Genomic DNA, 22,029 nt, shown 5'->3' with positions numbered 1-22,029 from the left:
TCATCACTTGTATTCTTAAGGTCAGGAAGAAAGGGGAAAAACAAGAAAAGTTATCAATAGAAATGTGTGTGTGTTTAGTTTTTTATTTTTCTTTTCAGCATTATCGGAACAGAGCACTGTATAAGGCTACAGTTAAAACACTGAAGTCCTTATAGATTTCAACCTACTCCTTGGCTTTCCAGAGACTGACTGTCCTTAGACTCTGAGGTCGGACAGTGATGTCCCCTCCCTCTGTACAGGAGCTCTGAACATGACCTGCTATCCTCTGTTGGGCCATGCAGGAGTCTGTTCTTCCAGGCAGGAGGCTCCTGTGATCAGGTCCTGTGACCTTCGCTTCGGGAGTGCACCCTGCCTGCTAGTCAGACTGGGCTGGTGTTCTCCTCTGCATCCACCGAGACAGCCTGCTCTGTGAGCTCCTCGTTCACCTGGGAGGGAAAGTCCACCTGCCCAAGATGCAGCTTCACCCTGACAGTCTGGTCTTCACCCAGGCAACACCCCAGAAGTGCTAATGAATTTCAAATAGTCCAACAGAGCTCCTGGTGTGTGAGCCACATTCAGTGCCTTACTGACTCGGCTGAGTGTTACTAGTTGAATCATTTTTAATCTGGTAATGCCCTGCATATTGTTATAAGTAAGGGGAAGTTAGCAAAATCTTTGAGACAAGAGTCAATCACCTGAGGCTGTGATGTGACAAAAAGAACACTGAAAATTCATTTATTAAAAAGCTGACTTTTAGCTCAGTGGTTCCAGATGCCTGCCTTGCAAGTACAAGGTCCCTAGTTTGATCCCCAGTACCAAACAAACAAACAAACAAAAATGCTGACTTTGAGTCTTAAACCTGTCTGATAATTCAGCTGAATCTGGGGATGTTATTGAACCATTTTACATTTCTCCTCTGTTCAAAGACAGAATAATCCTTCCATCATGAAGCTTACTTTGGGGGAGAGTATAAATGAATATGTAATATACCCATGAAATGTATTCTACATTATAAGCCATGTAGTATACATTACAGAAACATTGCATTGGTTGCTCTTTACTCTCAGACTCACTATGACCACTGAGTACCACCCATTGTTTCCTCCCTTCTATTAGAAAACATATATCACAGTAAAGTCTCAGTGAAAGATGGCAGAATGCTTGGAAAGCCATGATATATGCTGTACATGCTGAATATTTTCATGTCATCTGCTCCATTCTCAGCATGGTTACCGTCATACACTAGAAATGTGACTACACCTACATCTCTACCCTTTCCCACACTCTCCAGCCCTTTAAAGGACCTCTCTCTGTTTCTAGGACAAAGCTCCAAGCTTTAACTTTTCTATAAGCCTTTGTATTATCTCCCCTGAGCCCTGTTTGTCACCTGTACCTTGCTCCACCTTTTGCCAAATTGCTCCTTCAGGCAAATTCACTTCCCCCTGGTATCTGGTCTTGCACAGGCTTGACCCTATGCCTGGATTATAGGTGCCTACTGTCTATCTATCTCTCAAATTTTCTCCTTATTCTCCCATACAAAGCTGGCCCGGACAACACAATTCAAGTTAAGCAACTTCATAACCTTAAACACTATGAGACTTCAATCTCTGCTGCTTCTAGCACTACAGAGAAAAATTAGATGAGTTCTACTACCACGAATGTCTGCTAGGAGCCAACCCACACAAGGCAGGGTACCAGTCACTGGGGTGTACTCCAAGTATGTTTTTTTAAAGAGTAAACCTCCTCCTTCACTGGGCTTCTTCGTCACCAATTCTTAATTATTAAGATCCGATACTTATTTCTCTTTTATTCATATTTAACCAATGATATATTTACTATATTTAATTGCAGCTCTTGTTATCACTTTCAGACATTTTTATGAAATTCTCTGAGAGGACTTCATGGTAAAGTAAGTTTTTAAATAAAATCTAGTAAATTTTTGAAGGAAGATGTGTTCATATCCCAGTTCTCTCACTTGACTTTGTAGAAAACACAATATATTTTCCCTTCTGTAGCTCCATTGATCTCAAATTGACTGGACTGTGACAGCAATCAGATACCAAAATGTATAAGGAAGAGCTAAGGTGGTATTTGCCTCTGGTGGATGTCCAAAACATATGTGTCTCCCTCTTCTAGCAGGAGGTTTTCCCACCAAGTGACACTGAAAGACTCCTTTTACTCTGTTCTCTTGCTGGGAGTCAGAGCAGCACTACAGGGCAGAGCATTTCTCATAATTGCCCCATACCAGACTGGATCTTTGTGATTCGCAAAGCAGTTATTCTATGTCACTTCTCACAGTGGTCTAAATAGAATCATATTTGTTACTATTCAACCAGACACACATAGAGAGCAGTTTTGTGCCCTCTGGTGATGTTCAGGCAAAATGGGGCAGAAGGCCACATGGCAGCTGCAGAGATGAGCCCTGTCTGTTTCAGGTGAAGGCCCTTGCCTTTGTTTCCTTGAGACTTCAAGGGAAGGGCTAAGGCAGTATTTATTTGGTTTGTGGTAACTGCTCAGATGTCCTGCATCTGCTCTGCAGCCGAGGGCGTGGGACTTCCTCTGGTGACTCGCATGCTGCCTTCCCCAGACACAGGCACACTTGTATTCTTTGCCTTTGATCTTTTTGCCTGGTGTTGAAGGGAAGCCTCTTGTGCCTTCAAAGCTGTGACTGATTCAGTGTCCAATTACAAAACAGCTCTGCTCCTTGCACCACCAGGCTCCTCTAAACTCAGTCGCACATTAACAGGGCAGCAGAGATCCATGCCGCAGAGTTTGAAAAAAGTCACACGCCATGCACAAGGGAGGGCACTGTGCTTCTTGGGGTAGTGCATTTCCAAATTGCACTTGCTAGAGGTGCACCTGGGAGCTGAGGTAAATAAGGCGTGAGAAGATCCTAGGAAAAATCAACATCTTTTAGACAGTTCCTAGTACTATGGCTAAGGATATGGATGCTGGATTCAGATGTCGTGGGCTATGAACAGCTAATTATTAGCTGTGGTAAATTCAGCAAGTTGTCAACTTTGTCTCTTCTGTTTACAGAGAGTGAGAATGGTGCTTATATCTAAATTGTCACCATTAAATGAGAAAACACAAATGAGCACTTCCACTGCTGGACAGGTAGCAGCGATTCAATGAATACTGTTTTTGGTTGTTCACAGTAGTGCTGTGCATTTTCACTAATACTTAGTGTCTCAGTGAAATGATTTCTGACATTACTTGCCCAGGAAAATGATATTCATTCACAATGACCAAATTCAAATGTATACTTGTGAGTTTCTCAATAGGCTCATCATCTAGCTAGTGTTCATGCTATGCACTGAGAGCAGATAAATAGAACAAAGTGTGCTTTAAAGGCTTAGTGTACTTTCTGTCCTTCTAAAGTTTGGTATTAATAATTTGACTATAAGACAAACTATGGTCTGAAGCAGTTAACTGAGTAGTTGCCTCCTATATGAGACCAGAGCTCCCTAAAGTCAGGGATCTAGAATCACCCACTATATATGCCAGCTTCTGCTAAGGATGTCTAATCACCAGGAATGCTACAGTGACCATGAGCTTGAGCAATCTCAAACCGTGTTACAAGTCTTCTGTTCCTCAGCTGTAAACTATGAATACACAGCACTATCATAAAATAGGTGAATGTTCAAATTAAAAGAGTATCACAGTAAAAGATGCATTGCCCTTAATTTTCCGCAACATTATCCCAGTGCCCCACTCTGAATGCACTTGTCCCATTGTCCTTGTCAAAGCAGTTCTGGAAGCTCACTTTCAGGAGTGTTTTTTTTTTTTTTTTTTGGTCACCTAACAGTGTTTCTTACCTAATTTAGTGTCCCAAAACAATTCAAACCATTTACCTTTCAGGGTCATTTTGACTTTACAGAAGAGCCAGAAGCCACACAGTGCCAGATCCCTTGAACAAGGCAGATGAAGACGATTGTAATGTTTCTAGCAGCCCGCTTTTCCATTGGATGGCACCTAGCAGCGGCATTCACTGTATTCTTGATCATAGTTGTAAAGGCACTTGTGAAAGAGGACAACCTGAAATGCTTCAGAAAGTGGTGAGGATGGTGAGATAAGTGTGCTCAAAAGAAAGGGGAGTATTTTGGGAGGATTAATTGCAGTGTATATAGTATTTTCTCATTTAAGCATTTCACTGTATATTTTGATCACACCTCATAAGTAAACTTGATGCTTAAGCCAGCTGTAAGAATAAAACAAGATAGTGTGCAAAGTACCTGAAACATGTAAATGTGGTCAGTGTTACAGTAACTGAAACAAAGGACGTGGTTTGGTCCCTGGGCTTGGGAAGGGATGTGTCCTTTCTTTACTACTTCGGGTTTATGTTCTGTGTTCTTATTTTGCTCTGTATTTTACTTAGAAATTTTATTATACTACTTAGAGGGACACAGTGCTAAAAATCATAAATAAATACATAATTAACTGCATAAATAGTGAAGAGACAGGAATTTTTGGATGTGTCGGTGAAACTAGAATATGTTCATGTTGCTGGAATGTCAGTTAGTTTTCACTGATTTATTTTAGATGACAAACAGAACTTCTTAGAAGGTTTTACTACTTTTATAGTTCTGTAAAAATACCCTTCTTTTCTAAACTTCTGGAAATACATGGTGCTCTTTCAGAACTTGCTTAGAAATTTAAGCACAGAAAAAAAGAGAAAATGTCCTAATCTTACCTCTTCTGTTTTATCTATCCAAAAAAATTGGCAATACAAAGGATTCTCCTTTAAGAATATATGGTAGGGAGTTTCTCCTTCTCCAGATGTTTTGAAGCTTTATCTCATTAACCTCTTAGTTATAGTATTTACTATATATCATATGTACAAATATATTATCTTGAATTATCTCTAATTACTTTATAATCCATTTCACAAAATTTGGATTCTCTCTACTAGATTTTAAATAAATAACAAAATTGTTTATATCTTGTAAATATTTTATATTTTAAAATCCCATATAAATAATTAAAGTTTAATGATAGGAGTAATTACACCTTGAGATAATATATATTGATACATATGGTATATTGATTTGCATTTATATAATTACTAAACTAAGACAGTATCTGAGAGAGAAGAAAAATGTATTATATAACATTAGATAATAGAAAGATTTTAGAAAGAAATTAAAATGACTCATTATATCTATTCAAAATACTAGGTCACATTTTCTATATTTTCCTTAATAATTATGTGAAGATAATTTAAATTAAACGTCATTCCATGTGTCAGTGGTTCTCAAAATTTTTGTTCAGGATTTTTTTTTAATTGATGAAACCAAAAATCTTTTCTTCATGTGGATTGTGCCTATTGAAATTTACTGTATCCAAATTTCTTGCAATTTATTTATTTTTTAATTCATTAATTTTATTGGCACATTTAAGGTATACAATATAATGCCATTCATAATTGGAAATTTGCACCTTTACATAATCCATCTTGGTTCTTATTTTTTTCCCCATTCCCCTGCCCTCCCTTCAATCCCTCCACCCCTCACTATCTACAACTGATATTTTTAATATTTATTTATTTGCTTAAAGTAATAAATCTATATATGTGAACAGAAATAACAAGTATTTATAAACAGTGATGTATTTTCCCAAACAGAACAAAAAAGGCTTAGTGAAAAGACTGACATTGCTTTATATTTTTGCAAATCTCTTTTATTCTTGGTTGAGGGGAAGACAGCCGGATGCTCTCATATCTGCTTCTGTATCTGTAGTAACGTGTAAGGTGTTGTTTTTGTTAAAGTACTAGTATGTGGGAAATATCTGGCTCAACACAGATACATAGTTGGAAAAGGGAGCACTATTTGAATAGCCCATTCAGGTAATTGTACATGATTTGCTTTGGTGCCATATCATGAATTTGTGGATAGTATTTTCTTAAAAGTTAATTGCAACATGCAATTTGAAACCAGATTAACTTTTTACATTACTTATAATTACGAGGAAATAAGAATGGAAGAGTAGCTCATGGTTTGCTAATATTATAAAAATAGTTTCATCTTTGTAGATCTTATAAAAGTGTCCCAGGATCCATATGGATGGATTCCCAGACCACACCTTGAATACCAAAGCCACGTACTGGCATGAACTCTTAAAATTCTATCTTGGGACAGAAATAAAGAATATTATTTAGATGCAAGGATCCACTGACTAACTTGTTTAACGTTTGACCAGCTAAACCATGAAAGAAGAAAAATTTGAATAAATTCTTCTTTTTCAATCTACCTTACAGGATGCATTCCTTTAAAAGATGTGGAAATGGGGAAAGAAGCACAGAGTGTGATTTTTCCCCCATGGTCCATCATTATTCAGAGTTAAATTTAGTTGTATAGCTACTAAATATCAAATTCTGGAAATAATACGATTGGTCTTTTGGTGTTGCTATGAAATCTACTTTTGCGTAAGATCTTTTAGTCCACTGGAAAACCAGTTGCATGGTAAATTTTCAGAAAAAGACATAAGCATCTGAAGGAAGAGTTCAGGAACTGTCAAAGAATAGATAATATTGCCAATGAGCACCAATGGCCTTGTTTAACTTTCCTTAACAGAAAAATGGGATTTATAGAGAATGTCTAAGGAATCTTAGACTTTTACCATGAAACAACTGACAACTTTATTTTTTCCAAAGTTACAAAATACCTCTAATGCAATGTACTTCAACATCTTACATATCATAACCTACATTTTGTATATTTGTTTCTTTTCAGAATTGCATGGTAGGTGAAATAGTTCACAAGACAAATATAGGTAGGTTTCTATTTTTTATGTTAGTAAAGAACATAGCAATGCTGTTGTGTTAGGAATAACATAAGCCTGAAAAGGAACTTATATTTAATTTTATTTACCAAATTGAATTCGGTTGAAATTAAATTTTACTAAACTAACTGTAAATAGAAAATTTTCAATCGATATTTCTAAAACATTTTAATTCAAGGCCTTCATGTGTTGGAGGATATGAGAAAGCCAAGTTTGACATTATGAAGTTTGAAGGTTTTACAATACCTTTCTACAATAACTAGAAGAAATAAACTCTGGTATATAGTTTTCTTTATTATATTTGTTAGCGATCCTTGGTAATGATGTTTATAAAATTGTTTAAAAGTTTTTGAAGTAACCACATAAATCTGGTGATCAAATACAACAGTTAGTTGATGGCGACCACGTTGAGCGAGCTGCAAATTCATAAACTGACTTTTATGTTAAAAGTCCAAGTCTGCCTATCATCCCACAGTGGCAGAGGTCTCAATGATCCATGACGCCATGATGTCTTGGAGGGTAAGACAATAGTGCAGCTAAGGACAGCACGACTCATACAGAAAACTCCACCTCACTGTTCACTGCACCAGCCCTTACTTTTTCTAGAAGCTGCATGATCAATAGTGGCAAGCTCTGGAAGATGGTGTCTTAGCCAGATAAGAGCTTTGACAGTTGGTCCTGCCCCCGCATCTATGCACTAATGTCTTGTCTTTTCTTTAAGTCCTTCTGCAGTACCCTTGGTCACGTGATTGATCAGACTCCAATAGGTAGTAAGCTTCACATCAACTAGAATCACACTACCAAGTGTTTTATTCTATGGTCTTGCACTGTTCTGGGACATAGCAGTTGCATAATCTTTGTTAAATTTTTGCAACGACTAGATGTGTAAAGGTATAACATCTTAATTACTCATTTTAAGAACTTTAGAAATTCTGAGCATATTTGAGGCTACCTCTAAGTCATTCCTTACTGCCTTGTTGCCATTTATTTAACTAGATGCAGTTTTTGACAGGATTAAGGAACCAGGAATGGCACTGCCCAGGAGGTCACTGGTAAAATCACAGATCTGAGGAAAAAGAAAAAAAGAAGTAAGATCTGAGTTATGTTTTGGAAACTATCTGTTCTCCATAGAAACATGTGCTGGAAAACTGGTCCCTAGAGTGATGAGGCTGAGAGGTGTGGCCTTGTGGAAGGTGATTAGAAAGGGATGGATGCAGTTCTTACAGGAGCAGGCTGGCTCCCAAAAGTGGACTGCTATAAAGGAGCACGCAGCACCCTCCCTGCTTTCTGGCTTCCCTGCTTATACCTGTGCCCCTTCTGCATGTGGCTGGGTCTCTCTGTGCTTCTCTGCCATGTGTGACACAACCAGACTCTGCAACCATGAGTTTGGACTTTTTGGGCACCAGAAACAGGAGCCAAAAGAAGCATCTTTTCTTTATGCATTGCTCAGCATCAAGTACTCTGTTGTAGCAACACAAAACAGATGGAGAGGTCCCTAAGAAGATCAGAGAGTTTGGAAGGAGAGGGCCCAAGAGAAAATAGAGAATTATGATTTTTATAAAGAAAAAGGCTATGAGATCAGTGGGGTAGTGGAAGCTATGAATTGAGAAGCAAGAAGGACCCACGTTCATACACAGTAGCAGTGCACTGTCCTTCACACAGAGTCGTCTGTATCTTCAACAGATTGAAGAACTGCAAGCCACTCTATCCCAGTCCAAACCACCCAGGTTACTCGGTTCCGTGCTTTGATGGAGGAGCACATTTCTAAAACCCAGGTTTCACTCTTTTCTTACCTGTAGGTAATTACAACAAAAAGCATATCCTTTCTGCAATCCAACTGTCTTTTTCCTCTATCCTCAATAGAACTATGAAACTTACTGCTTGGGAAACTCACCAGTACTGAAAAGACCTTACTTACTAATCAAACATGGAATGTTTTCTATCATTTTAAATTTACCAATCTAGACTCCTCCACACAGAATCCTTTTAATATTATTTCCATTTAAATGTTGTTCGCTTATCTTTTTTCTGTTCCCTAATCTGTTAGACTTGAACTTGAAAAACATATAACACCTTCTTCACAAAGAAAACTTAATGACATACAAATTCAAAGTTAGGACAAAAAGAATTACAGGTGACTTGAGGAATATCGATACCTATACATTTTGCTTATATACGAGGCCACATTGTAGTTTCTTTTATTGTTGTTTGTTTTGTTTTTTGTTTTTTGAGACAGGGTCTCACTATGTAGTTGAGACTGAGCTGGAACGCACTATGTAGCCCAGGATGGTCTCGAACTCACAGCGATCCTCCTGCCTCAGACTCCCAACTGCTAGGATTACAGGCATGCACCACCATGCCTGGCACACATTAGAGTTTCAAAGGTGATTATAATGATATGACTAAGGACAAGTAAGATTTAAAAGTGGCAAACTATAATAGAACTTCCTAGGGCAACATGAAGACCAAGCACCTAAATTTGAAGACTTGCTTTACCATTTACAAGTGGAACTCTGTAAAATGGAGGTAAACATTAGTAGGTTTAGGAGAAGATAAAATACTTTGGAGCACTATCTAGTACATGGCATTTGTTAATAATTTAAGTATTTTGAGGAATAGTAGAATATAACACCTGTCTCTATTTTCTAGTAAAATACAAGATATTTGGAAAAGTTAGGCATTTACTCTCAGTCAGAGAGAAGTTAAGTATCTGCCTGAAGAAATTGAGATATAAACAAACCCATTTCTGCTCAGTGTTTCTGTTAGGGTCCACTTTTTTTGTACCAGGGATTAAATCCAGGACTTTCACACTAAGCTACATCCTCAACCCATTTTTATTTTATTTTGATACAGGATTTCACAAAGTCTCTAATTTACTTTGGCAGGGTTTGAACTTGTGATCCTCTTGTCTCAGCATCCCAAAGTGCTGGAATTACAGACCTGTGACACCAGGACTGGCTAGGATCCACTTCTGTGTTCTAACACTATATCTTAATTTTTATTGGTTCTTTAACTTATTTTGAAGTTCTGAGTCCTCCACCACATATCACATGTGTACACCACCTCAGGGCATACATGCCATTCCATCATGACTTGACCTCCTGCAAAACAATCTTCTTGCCTTATTTTCAGTGTGTTTTAACCAGAATGTATCCAGAAAACTGGACAGATCTAACTTTACTATCACTTACATGTTTCATCTAGGAAAAGAAGTGACTGCCTCCCTTAGTCAAATGATATTAACAGACACAAGCCACTGAGTTGAAGTTTTAAAAAAGTATAGTTGCAGAAACCTATAAGAAATAGACAGAGCACTGTATGTCTGAGCTGTGTGGGAAGATGTCAGTCCTCTCCAGGGCCTGACTTGAGGCTGAGATGCAGGGAGACTTCTGGTGAAGGGCAGAATGCCCACCCAGTCTTGGCTTCTCTTGGATAAGAACTAAACAATATTTCTTCTCTCTTAGAAAGCTTATCAATCTATCAGATCATCCGGAAATGTGCTCTTTGTTGGATCTGGGTCATCAGCTTGATGTTAGAGGACTATGGGTTTCAAAACACACATATGTACACACACGTACATACATGTCACTCACGTGGGCTTTAGGTTAAAACATTTAAATGTCGTAAGTGTCTCATGTCATGCATGTCTCTTTCCATTTCTGATATCTTCCAAACCTTCACCTCTTTGGACTTTTTTTTTAAAAACAGAACTTATATTTCAATCCACTGAGCAATCCTGATCTTTTTCACTTGCAATGCGACTTTCCATTTAGGAAGGAAATTGGTAGGAGTAAAATGTTTCAGCAGAACCTATATGAAACAGCAAGTGCTCAGTGACTAAAAGAGCTGGCCCTGGGTGATCCCACACATTATGCCCTGAATGCCATGACCTATATGTCAAAGTGAGAGGATGCTTGCAGACGTTTCTCGTCTTTGAAAGTAATGTTCCTGGGACAAAGAGCTTCTTTTATTGGGCAGTAACGACTGCCATGAGGTGGGAGCCATAAACCAGGCTAGCCTTGCCAGTTGCATGCTGACATTTTTCATTCCTAATATCCCACAAGTATTTCAGCTTCAACAGAGCCTCTGTGCAATTGAAAAGGAACTTTTTTGTTTCTCAATTTTGTTATATTATGTTTGAAAATTCCTACCAGCCTCCCAATTACCCACTTGAAGATCAACTGGCACAACTCTTTTTCACCACTTTTATATCCTCCATTTTACAAGCAAAACGAAACATTAATATTGATGCTGTTTCCGCTAGGAAAATGAAATCCATGCCTCTTCCTTCCCCAGACTCATTGCCTGTGGGCTTGGAAATCCCGGCAGTTATTGTTCAGTCTGACCTTTCTATAGCTCAGCTCTACTGATGTGCAAGTAAGCAGATTAGATCTGAGACACTAAATTTTTGAAAAATTTAAAAAGCATGGCTAACCTTTGCAAACATCAATGATGTATTATGAAAGAAAAGTGCAAATATTTTGTACAAAGGAAGATTGAGATGTATGGGGGAGAAAAATTAGCAGGGAAATGCAGTAAATGACTGCTAGAAGCAACTTTAGTGCATGTTTTGTTTTTGTTTTTATGAATGAGAGAGATTAGGGTTATTTCATATTTTTTGTACACTCACTACTTGGTTGATTTTTTCCATCTACAGATAGCAAGATTTGTTTCCTCTCTTCAATCCCCAGCCCCATCCCTAAGCAGCCCATCTGTGTTCTTAGGGTGGAAAATTCCATTCAGAGGCCTTCTTTCCTCTCTTTACTCTTTTGTTCTCTCCTTTCTCCCCTTCATCCCATCCTCCTTCTCTCCCTCTGTTCTTTCGTTTCTTCTTCCCTTCTTCAAACATTTTAGAATGCCTGCTATGCGATGGCACTGGTTTCAGGAACAAAGCCATTTGTCCTTTATAACTCATAGGCTGGTTGGGAAGGGTTATGAAATAGATTATCACACACAAATCCAACAATAAGCCACACAGATACACCAATAACAGCTGCTGTGAACACAAAGTCTTAGGCTGTGGTGGTAAAACTATGCCACACGTGTTATTGTGTTTTTCTTTTAAAACAAGGGATGTTAATGCATGTGTTATTTTTGTCTAAACTAAAATCTCAATATTCAGGTTTAATTGCAGTGTTGGCACTTTGTAATAAATAAATGGGTTTGGGGTTGTAGTGTGGCCACTTGGTCCCTACAAGGTTTGCTATCATTGGTCTTCGGAATTGTAGGAGCATGTGCTGAAGACTTAACATTGTCATAGAGGTTCAGGATTTTACCCTGAATAATGACACTTGAGCTGATACCCTAAGGAGAAGGAAATACAGAAAACAATTAAAGAATTCATGATAGAAATCTGAGTATACTGAAGGAGTCTAAGGCAGTGAGTAAATTCTCCCTGAATAAAAAGAGAGAGGTTTGATGGGCAATTGGGCTGTTTCCAAGCTTTAGCTATTACAAACTGCTGCTATGAACGTGGGTGAGCATATATCACATATTCTTTTAATTCTTTTGGGAAGATATCCAGCAGGGGGATAGCTGGGTCAAATGGGACCTGCAATCCTACTTCTTTGAGGTATCTCCATACTGATTACCAGTATGCATACAGTATGCATACAGTGGTTGCACCAGTCTATACTACCACCACCAGTGGAGTAGGGTTCCTTTCTCTCCACAGCCTCTCCAGCATTTGTTATTGGTTGATTTGAAGATAGCAGCCATTCTTTCCGGGGTGAGGTGGGATCATAGTGTATACATCCAGTTTAACTTACTTATTTTAAATTTTAAGCTTATTTGCAAATATAGTTCTGCACTCGCTGTCAAAGTGACTAATGATTGTGATTTATGTGTTTTCGGCAATTCAGATATTGTATAAAGTTTTTTTTTACAATTTTTAAATAGTTGACTGACCACTTTACTGATATGTAAGACATTTTATAAGTCTGATATACATCCTTTGTTGATTCTATATTGAAGAAAGATTCTCCCAGCCTGAGACTTGCTTTCCACTCTTGTATTTTGTAAAACAAAAAGTGTTATTTTTATTGATTCAATTTTTTGAAGTCAATGTTTCAAATAATTCAATTTCTTCTTTTATATTAGCAAAATTAATGTTTTGTTTTTGAAATCCTTTTGTACCCAAAGAAAGTCTCTCATTTTTATTTTTTAACTTTTACATGTAGACCTGTGTTCTATCTGGAATTATTTATTTATTTCTGTTGGGCACTACAGGGAGATCAATTCAACCAGCACTATTTATTAGAAAGATTATGTACTACTTGCTGCACATTTGTCATAAATAAGGTGATTGAACCTATGTGGCTTCCTTTATTGTCTTTCATGGTTCAATTTATCCCTGCATGGATACCATTTCACTGTAGCATTGTCTTGATATTTGGCCGTGAAAATTTATTCCTTTATCCTTCACTTTTAAAATGTTGTTGGCTAATGCATTGCACTTTCTTGAAAGATTAGAATAATCATGTCAGTTTTAGCAAAAATAAAGTTACATCAATTTTAATTGTTTATAATTAATGTAGAAATAATTTTGAGAAAACAATCATCGTGATAAGCCTTGAAGTATGTGGACATGATTTCTTTCATTGGCTTTTCGATATTTTTAAGTTTCTACTAGTTGCATTTTACATTTTTTAGTTTTTCTGTTTGTTTGTTTTGGGTTTTTTTGGTATGGGGGATCAAACTCAGGACCTACACTTGCAAGCCAGGTGGCGGAACCACTGAGCTAAATCACCAGCCCCTGCATTTTACATTTTTAGTGTAGAAATTGTGCACATAGTAGCTTGTTTACTACCTATTTAAATTTTCTTCACGATATCATAAAATTTATCATCTTAAATTTTTTTTCTAAGTGCTCATTGTTGCTATATTGCTGTTATATTGAAAGGTAACTAAGAACATTCACTAATTCTAATGGTTCACCTAGTGAGTTTTTCACTTTACATTTACATAATCGTATACTCTGGAAATAATGACAGGTTGTTATCTTATTTGTAATTTGATGCTTTTGTTTTGTTTGTTTGTGGTATATTGCCTATGCTCTACAGTACAATGTGCCAGCCAGCAGTGCAAACAATTGTACTATTTGCAAGCTCAGTGAGAAATCATTCCTATTATACTGTAAAAATGTAATATTTCTTGTTTTTTAAAATTTTCCAGACCCTCACTGAATAATAATGTTATTTTCTATCCTGAATTTTCTGAGTTGATTTGAAAAAAATAAAAAGTGGTTGTTTTTTCAACTATTTATTGAGATGATTATGCTTTTTATACTTTATTTTTTGACAAAATGGGTTATCTTGATTTATTTTCAAACATTAAATTATTATTTCCATGTGATGACTCTAACTATGTTGGGTTGATGCCCTATCTAATTCATGTATCACTGGATTTGATTTACTGATATATCCTTTAGGGTTTTCCCACATTTGTTCATGGGAAGGAGATTAGCTTGCATTTTTTATCTCTTTTATGTTCTTTTAAGAGTCACTGAAAAATTCTCCTTCGTTTTAAAAAGAATATCTGAAACATATGTGGGATTAAGTATTTGGAGAAATTCACCACTGAGACCATCTGCAACTGTGGATGAGTACACTGAGCCTAGAGTGTACAATTATTAGCCCAAAGTCGCTGGGCAAGGTCATGGAAGCATTAATTTCTAGGTTCCCAGCTTAGTGCTATACTCATTCTTATTGTAGTCTTGGTGACATTTTATTGACCTATCTATATCAATCAGGATTTGTTCTGATCCTGAGCATCTTAAATAAAATATTGTCTAACATATGATATTAGACTTACATACTTGTTAGTAGGCTGAAGCAATGATGGTGAGAAAGACGACCTTCAGTACTGACTCCGTACAAGGAGCGGATACATGTATTAATAAATGTATAAAAACTGAAAAATAAAGGAATTCTGGAAGTTCTGTGATAGTTTACAAGTTACTGCCAATGGTCTCTAAAACCTGTAATGATGAAGACAGTAGTAGATACTCAGCAGAAGTCATGAAGCCATGAATCAAGCCTCATACCCACTGCTTGCTGCGGCCTAAATGGCTATTGTAGCTGGTGTCATCAGACGGGTGCTCCTCCCCCTCAGCCGTGAAGTCCTTCCATGCTTGCCTCCTACTGGCCAGCCTAATAACAGCTTACTGGTAAAGGGTTATGGGAAATTCCACTTCCAGTCATCACACCCCAGTACAAGGAAGAGCTTAGTAGGCTGGTGGTATTTCTGAGTAACCACAAATACCTGGGAAGTATCAGAGATTCAAGTAAATATTATGCACAATTTTTCTTTTTTAAAAATTAATTTTATTGGCACATGTAATGTATACAATATAATCACATTCATTGTTGGAAATTTGTACCTTTACATAATCAACTTTGGTTCTTATTTTTTCCCCATTCCCCTGCCCTCCATTCAACCTCCCTCCCTTGAAATTCCACTTCCAGTCATCACACCCCAGTACAAGGAAGAGCTTAGTAGGCTGGTGGTATTTCTGAGTAACCACAAATACCTGGGAAGTATCAGAGATTCAAGTAAATATTATGCACAATTTTTCTTTTTTAAAAATTAATTTTATTGGCACATGTAATGTATACAATATAATCACATTCATTGTTGGAAATTTGTACCTTTACATAATCAACTTTGGTTCTTATTTTTTCCCCATTCCCCTGCCCTCCATTCAACCCCTCCCTCCCTCCCTATCTACAAAGACTTTGTTTCCATTATTTTTCATTTTCTCATGTTAATTTTATTTCCCTCTTTCCTTTCCCCAACCCCTCCCATTTCCCCTTCCTTTTTGTCCCTTTTCTTCCTGTTTCACATTATCTACTTTACCTTTTAGCCCTCATTTATACTTTCACTTTCTCACACTATAGAAACTATTCGGTATTTACACATGGGTCCTATTTATGTCACTTGAGTATCACCTCAATGTGCATCCATTTAGCTATAAATGTCTCTAATTTCTAATTTTTTATGGCAGAGTAGTATTCCATTTTATTAAAAAACACAATTTTTCTTAATGTACTTTGCTTATACACCTGAGTGATAAGTAAATAACCATAGCGTGCTTGTAGTTGTTTAATAAAAACAAAATTTTTTCTTAAACCCTTTCTTTGTTTATTTATACTTTTTTAAAGTTGAAGTTTCAATGTTTCCTTAGCTACAAAAGGTCAGGAAGATGGTGGCAGTATCAAATATTCTTCTGCATACTCACATACAGATGTATTTGAGTGTGTGCTATGATCATATCCTTATGTGTAAGTACTTGCAAAATATAACAAGTTTATCTTATATCCAGAAGTTATCCAAAGGAGACAACTGAATCTTTATACAACTATCCAAAGAAAACTAGGAATTTAGGCATAAAGGAAAAGCTCTGTGAAATCATTTTGTTTGCGTAGGACAAACGTCTTACCATGTAACATGTTAAAATAAGTAATTGGATAGGTACACAAGTAAGAGATATTTAAATTACAGGAGAATAGAATTGAAAGAATTTAAGAATCTTTGGATTATAACTTTCTGGTTATAACTTTTAAGAAGTGATATCAATAACTTTTTAACTTCATTACCTTATCATAGTGATCCTATTACTTTTTATATAGATAAGACAATAAAATTTAGATACAGTTAGGGATATTTATTTCAGAAAAGAATTGAAAGAATTTATGAATCTTATGATTATATCTTTCAAGAAATTATGCCAATAACTCTACCTCCATCGTCACGGTGGGTGGTTAGCGGTGAAGGCAGTGGATTTGAACACGTCACCAGTGTTTGATTGAAGCACTTTCTTTTAAGCTCTCAATCCAGATCCCATGCTGTTCGCCTTGTGTGCAATAACCTCACAGAAAAAGACAGTGACAAAAGTTGAACTAAGTTTCAGTTGAAAAACATAATGTTTAGAACATAATAATTGGAATTTTTTTTAATTTTTCAATTGGTAAATTTTAAATTTAAAATGTGCATGTTTTGATACATGCACACGCCACGGAATGACTAAGTGAAGCTAGTTAATAGAGATACTACATCACACAAATAGTTATTTTGTGGAGGGATGCGAATATTAAAAATCTACTCTCGTCTATTTCCAAGTATCCAGTACAATCAGCATGTTCTGTAAATACCTTCTGAATTAATCCTTTCTGTCTCACAGAAATTCTACACGCTTTGACCAAAATCCCAATCTTTTCATTTTGCCCTACATGAGGCCCTGGTAACCACCACTCTGCTTTCTTACATAACATCCTATAGATTCATGTATATTATTGCAAGTGACAAGATTTTTACCTTTCTTCAGGCCAACAGTACTCTATTATGTGTAGGTATACTGTGTGTTCTTCATCAGTTTTGCTATAGAAGGACACTTGGTTTGGTTCCATATCTTGGCTCTTGTGCCCAAGGCTCCAGTGAACACAGGGCAGCAAATATCTCCTTGACTTCGTGACTTAATTTTCTTTGTATGTAAAATGAGTTGGGGAATTGATGTATCATTCTGTAGCTGTATTCTAAAATTTTGAGAAAACTTTATACTAGTTTCATAATAGTTGTACTAACATACACTTTCACAAAAGTGTACAAATCTTCCCGTGGTTTCACATCTTCACCAACATTTATCAGTCATCCTTTTCATAATAGCCATGCTAACAGATTGATTAGTGATATTGTACATTAATATGGTTTACTTTAAATTATGTGTACCTTAAATTCAGTCATTTATTCTGTCTTAATCTCAGACAAGGGAAATTATTTAGGAATTGTAGAGGTCAACATGCCTAATGTCAATTTGAAAACTCAGAATTTAAACGATTGTCTCCTCCAACAACTTTTCCAAACATGCTTGTGGGAGGAGACACTGAAGGTAGAACACTGTTTATATGGTTTGCTGTGATGTATACTACAATAGCAGCTTCCCAAAAAGTATTTCATAAAACAAATTTTCTTGAAATATGTTTTTTCAAGAAACTGAATTATAGAAAATTTAATGCATATACTATTTAACTCTTTTTTATTATATTCTTGTCTATTCAAATATCAAATTAATCTCTGAGGAGTCCTACAATCAAGTAATAGCTTTAACATTTTTCACCCAGGGTTTTTTTTTTTTTTTATCAATTTACTTGACCAAGAGCCACACTTAATTTATTTTTAAATACCAGCTGATATCTTATCTGATTCTCCAGTTCTGGAAAAGATATTTTGGTAAATGATACTTTACATACTTTATTTGAACTGTATGTTTATTTTAGAATTATTTTGATGGAGATTATTTTATTTTTAACATATAAAAAGACAGAAATGTGCTTCATAAATATTTTGAGGGCTAAGTAGGAAAATTTGTTATGAATAGTGTGTCCTCAGGAAAGACATTCCCCATCAATGAAGATTCTGAGTGATTTATAGGCAATGCTTGTCTGGCTCAAGGAAAAGAATAAGGCTGAGCTTGTGTCTGTATTCACAGATATATTTTAGTGGCAGATTCCAATAGTCCATTTAACATGGAATCACAGAAGGATGATTTTGTTTGTTTTCTGACTAAGCCCCCTGGCTTCTCGTATTCTCTAGAAAGCAAAGATTTTACTCTGAGATAGCTTTAATACCCTGTAAATCTTAAATATATATCTCTCTGCATGTATCTATTTCTTAATGTTGTGTCACAAGCACAAATATTTTATATTTTCTAGTCCTTGTCTTACTGTTCTAACTTAGCTGTGGCTTCTTTTTTAACTTTATAAAAATTTTATTTTGTTAGTATATGTTTGCCATACATGATGTTTACATGTTTACATGGGGGAGCAGGTACATGTATTTAACATATCTCAATTCTTATTTCTTCTCCCTCCTCTCTCCTTTCATCTCTAGATCCCCATTCTCCAATTACATTATTATTGTTATTTTCTCTTGGTTCATGTTTGTAACACATAACGATTATGTTCATTGTGGATGATTTGGTACATTTACAGATGCATCTTAAATCTTTTTATGTCCCCTTCCCATCCCCGCTCTCCCTACCCTGTCCTCTTGATCCACTTCCCATTTGCAAAAGATCTGTCTCCTTGTTTCCTTTTAGATATCACATTTTCTTTATTGTTTTCCTCTGTTTGTGGACATAAAGGCTGACTTCCACAATTTAGCTGTCATGAATGGTGTTTGCTATAAACATTGGTATTTATGTACGGCTGTAATGTGATGCCTTTAGTTCCTATGGGAAGATACCTGAAGGGGAATAGTTGGTTGAAATGGAATTTCTATAATAGTTGTTTTTGGGAAGTCTCCATATTGATTTCCATAGTGGTTGTACTAGTTTATATTCCCATTAACAATGTAGAAGTGTTCCTTTCTCACTGCAGTTACACTTGCATTTCTTATTTGATTTCTTTGTGATTGCCATTCTTTGTGGTGTAAGAAGAAATATTGTTTTAATTTGCATTTCTCTAGTGGACAGAGATGTTGCACACTTTTTCATATGCTTATTGTCCATTTGTTCTTTTTCTTTTGAGAAGTATCTACTCACTTCACTTGCTTATTTTTAAGGTCTACTTTTATTGAATACTTTTTGCATTTGAGATATTCTAAGGAATAGTTTATATTACAATTTCATTCTTTAAGTTGCCCATTTACTCCACTGATTGCTTCTTTTGCTATGCGGATGCTTTTTTAGTGTGATATAATCTCATTTGTTTATTGTTGCTGTTATTTCTTGTACAATTGGAATTTTGTTCAGAAAGTCCTTACCTCCAAATGATTTCAGGAGTATTACCTATTTTCTCTTCTAGCAGATTAAAATGTCTTAACATTTTGGTTTTTGGTTGATTTTATTTTTGTTTAGTACATGGTGAAAGATCTGGATCCAGCTTCAGTCTTCTGCATAAGGATAGCCAGTTTTTGCAGCACTACATGTTAACAAAGCCATCTTTCTTCCAAAGTATGTTTTTGACCATTTTATCAAAGATCAAATAGTGGGATGTCCTGGAGTTGTTTCTGTATCCTCTATTTTGTTTCATTGATCAATAAGTCTGTTTTTGCACCAACACCATGCCATTTTTATCATGATAGCTTTGTAGTGTAACTTGAACTCAAGTAGTGTGATGCCTCCTACTTAGCTTTTATTGCCCAAGGGTGTTTTTGCATTTGAGATAGTCTAAGGAATGGTTGATACTACTTTTTCATTCATGGGCAAAAATACTGAAAAATGATTTCTTTTCAGTCTTCTTATAGTAATTGGTATAAGTTATCCAGGTAAAACTTTGTATATATTACATCTAAGCCTACTATATGGAGATACACATATATATGTATACATGTATTATTATGTGTACATATGGGTTATATGTTGCAAATAGAATCTGCCTTTCAAATATCCTTAGAAACAAAAAATTGAGGGCAAATACAGCAAGAAAATTGTCCTACCGCAGTACGAGGAAAGGTTTTTTTAATGTATGAATCTGTGCATTTGTTTTTACTGAGGAGAATTTGTTTTTTTCCTGTCCTCGCCAGGTCAACTAATAAAATATTCCAAAACAGTGGCCACTTCTGAAATTGAGAGGACAATGCACAAATCTCCACTCTTTTGATTTATTTATTTTGTTTTCATTTTTGAGGACATATAGTAGGAAGCATGGAGAAGGCTTTTCCTGAACCTGAATTCCATCAGTCACGAGAGCAGTTGTTAAGGTGAAAGTCAACAGTGATGATTGGAAAATGAAATATTCACTTGTGCATGTGTGAACTTCAAGAAGTTTAAATGAATTTGTGCATGTATGTGCATTGTGTTATGCTGGCCCTCCAGAGCACAGAGCCTAAGGCGAGGGTCCTCTTACCCTGATCTGAGGGCATTTTGTGCAGAAAGTGACCTTGAAATAGGTTGTGAAGAAATGACTGAATTTGAATCTATGCAGTCACAAACACAGATACTCTACATAGAAGCCACAAACTCTACCAAAAGGCTTTTAGATTCAATAACCAAATTCAGTGGTGTACCTGAATACAAAGTCAATTCTCAAAAAATAACAATCCTGTATATAACAAACTTACTGAGAGAGAAATTAGGGAAATCACACCTTTCACAGTAGCAGAAAAAAATGAAATAATTGGGAAACAACCCAACAAAGGAAGTAAATCTTTACATTGAAAACTACAGTACTCTGAAAAAATGGAGATTGAAGAGTTATTATAGGATCATTGAATATATACGCTTGGTATCACAAGGCTTTTAAAGCATATTTTTTCTCAATCTAGCCTTAAATAATTAAAAGAAAGCTGAAGCATAACATCATCTCTCATCTCTAAAACTATAATTTGCTGTCTCCAAAGCTAAACAGCTTGATGGAACAGATGTGCTTTCATAAAGGGAAATCCACCAATGTTTCTGTTATTTCAGACTGTGCAAATCTAGAGAAGGAACTATCAGAGACCAGTTGCTGCCTGATTAACTAGTGGTAACATCACTGTGTGGAGAAAGGGGTGAGGTGTTAGATGCAGACTGCCAAGGCCTGGATCTTCTGGCACTGCTAAACGCTGGTTCTCCTCCCTTGAACATGAGCTTCAAACTTCAGAAGGTTGATACTCCCAGTGGGTGAGCACTGACGTGCAGCTGGAACTGTGTGTGAAGTCAGTAATACACTTTTCATCATTCTGGAATTCAGTTTCAAAGCTAAAGCCTCAATTAGAGGCATTAAAGGTAACTTAAGTGTGACTTAAGTCATATTTCACTACACTCCCCTAATTTAAGTAGATCCGTTCATATGTCAGCCTCTTTCAAAATTCACTTAGAGAAGTGCTGATGAATTTAGATGTTGAGTAATCATTTATTTGGCAGAATGCCATGTCTTTTAAACCAGACAGGATCTTTAGACCTGGTTCATCAGAGAGGTTTCACATAGCCCATCAAAGAAGGTAGAGAATAATACAAGAGAAATGATCAGGGTTTGGGGACAGGAACAAAGAAGGGAAGAGAAGCTTTTAAATATAAGAGTGATGTGCCTGAGAAAATCACAACATTTTGTGCAGAAGGTGACCTTGAAATAGGTTGTGAAGAAATGACTGAATTTGAACATACATGGTCACAGACACAGAGAATCTTAGCAGTACAATATAATTAAGAGCAAAAGATTTCGTTGGAACACACAGGCTTGCAACCCACATTTGCTCTTTAGAAAATGAGGTGTTTTTTTTTTCCTTTTTGTTTAAAATGGGTGTGATAATGTATTATAATCTTCATTAAAATAATTATTTATCATGGCTTAT

The sequence above is a fragment of the Fukomys damarensis genome, unplaced genomic scaffold, assembly GCF_012274545.1.
Source record: "Fukomys damarensis isolate Sample0158 unplaced genomic scaffold, DMR_v1.0_HiC HiC_scaffold_5, whole genome shotgun sequence".
NCBI classification, from domain to species: Eukaryota; Metazoa; Chordata; class Mammalia; order Rodentia; family Bathyergidae; genus Fukomys; species Fukomys damarensis.
This window is presented reverse-complemented; position numbering follows the sequence as displayed.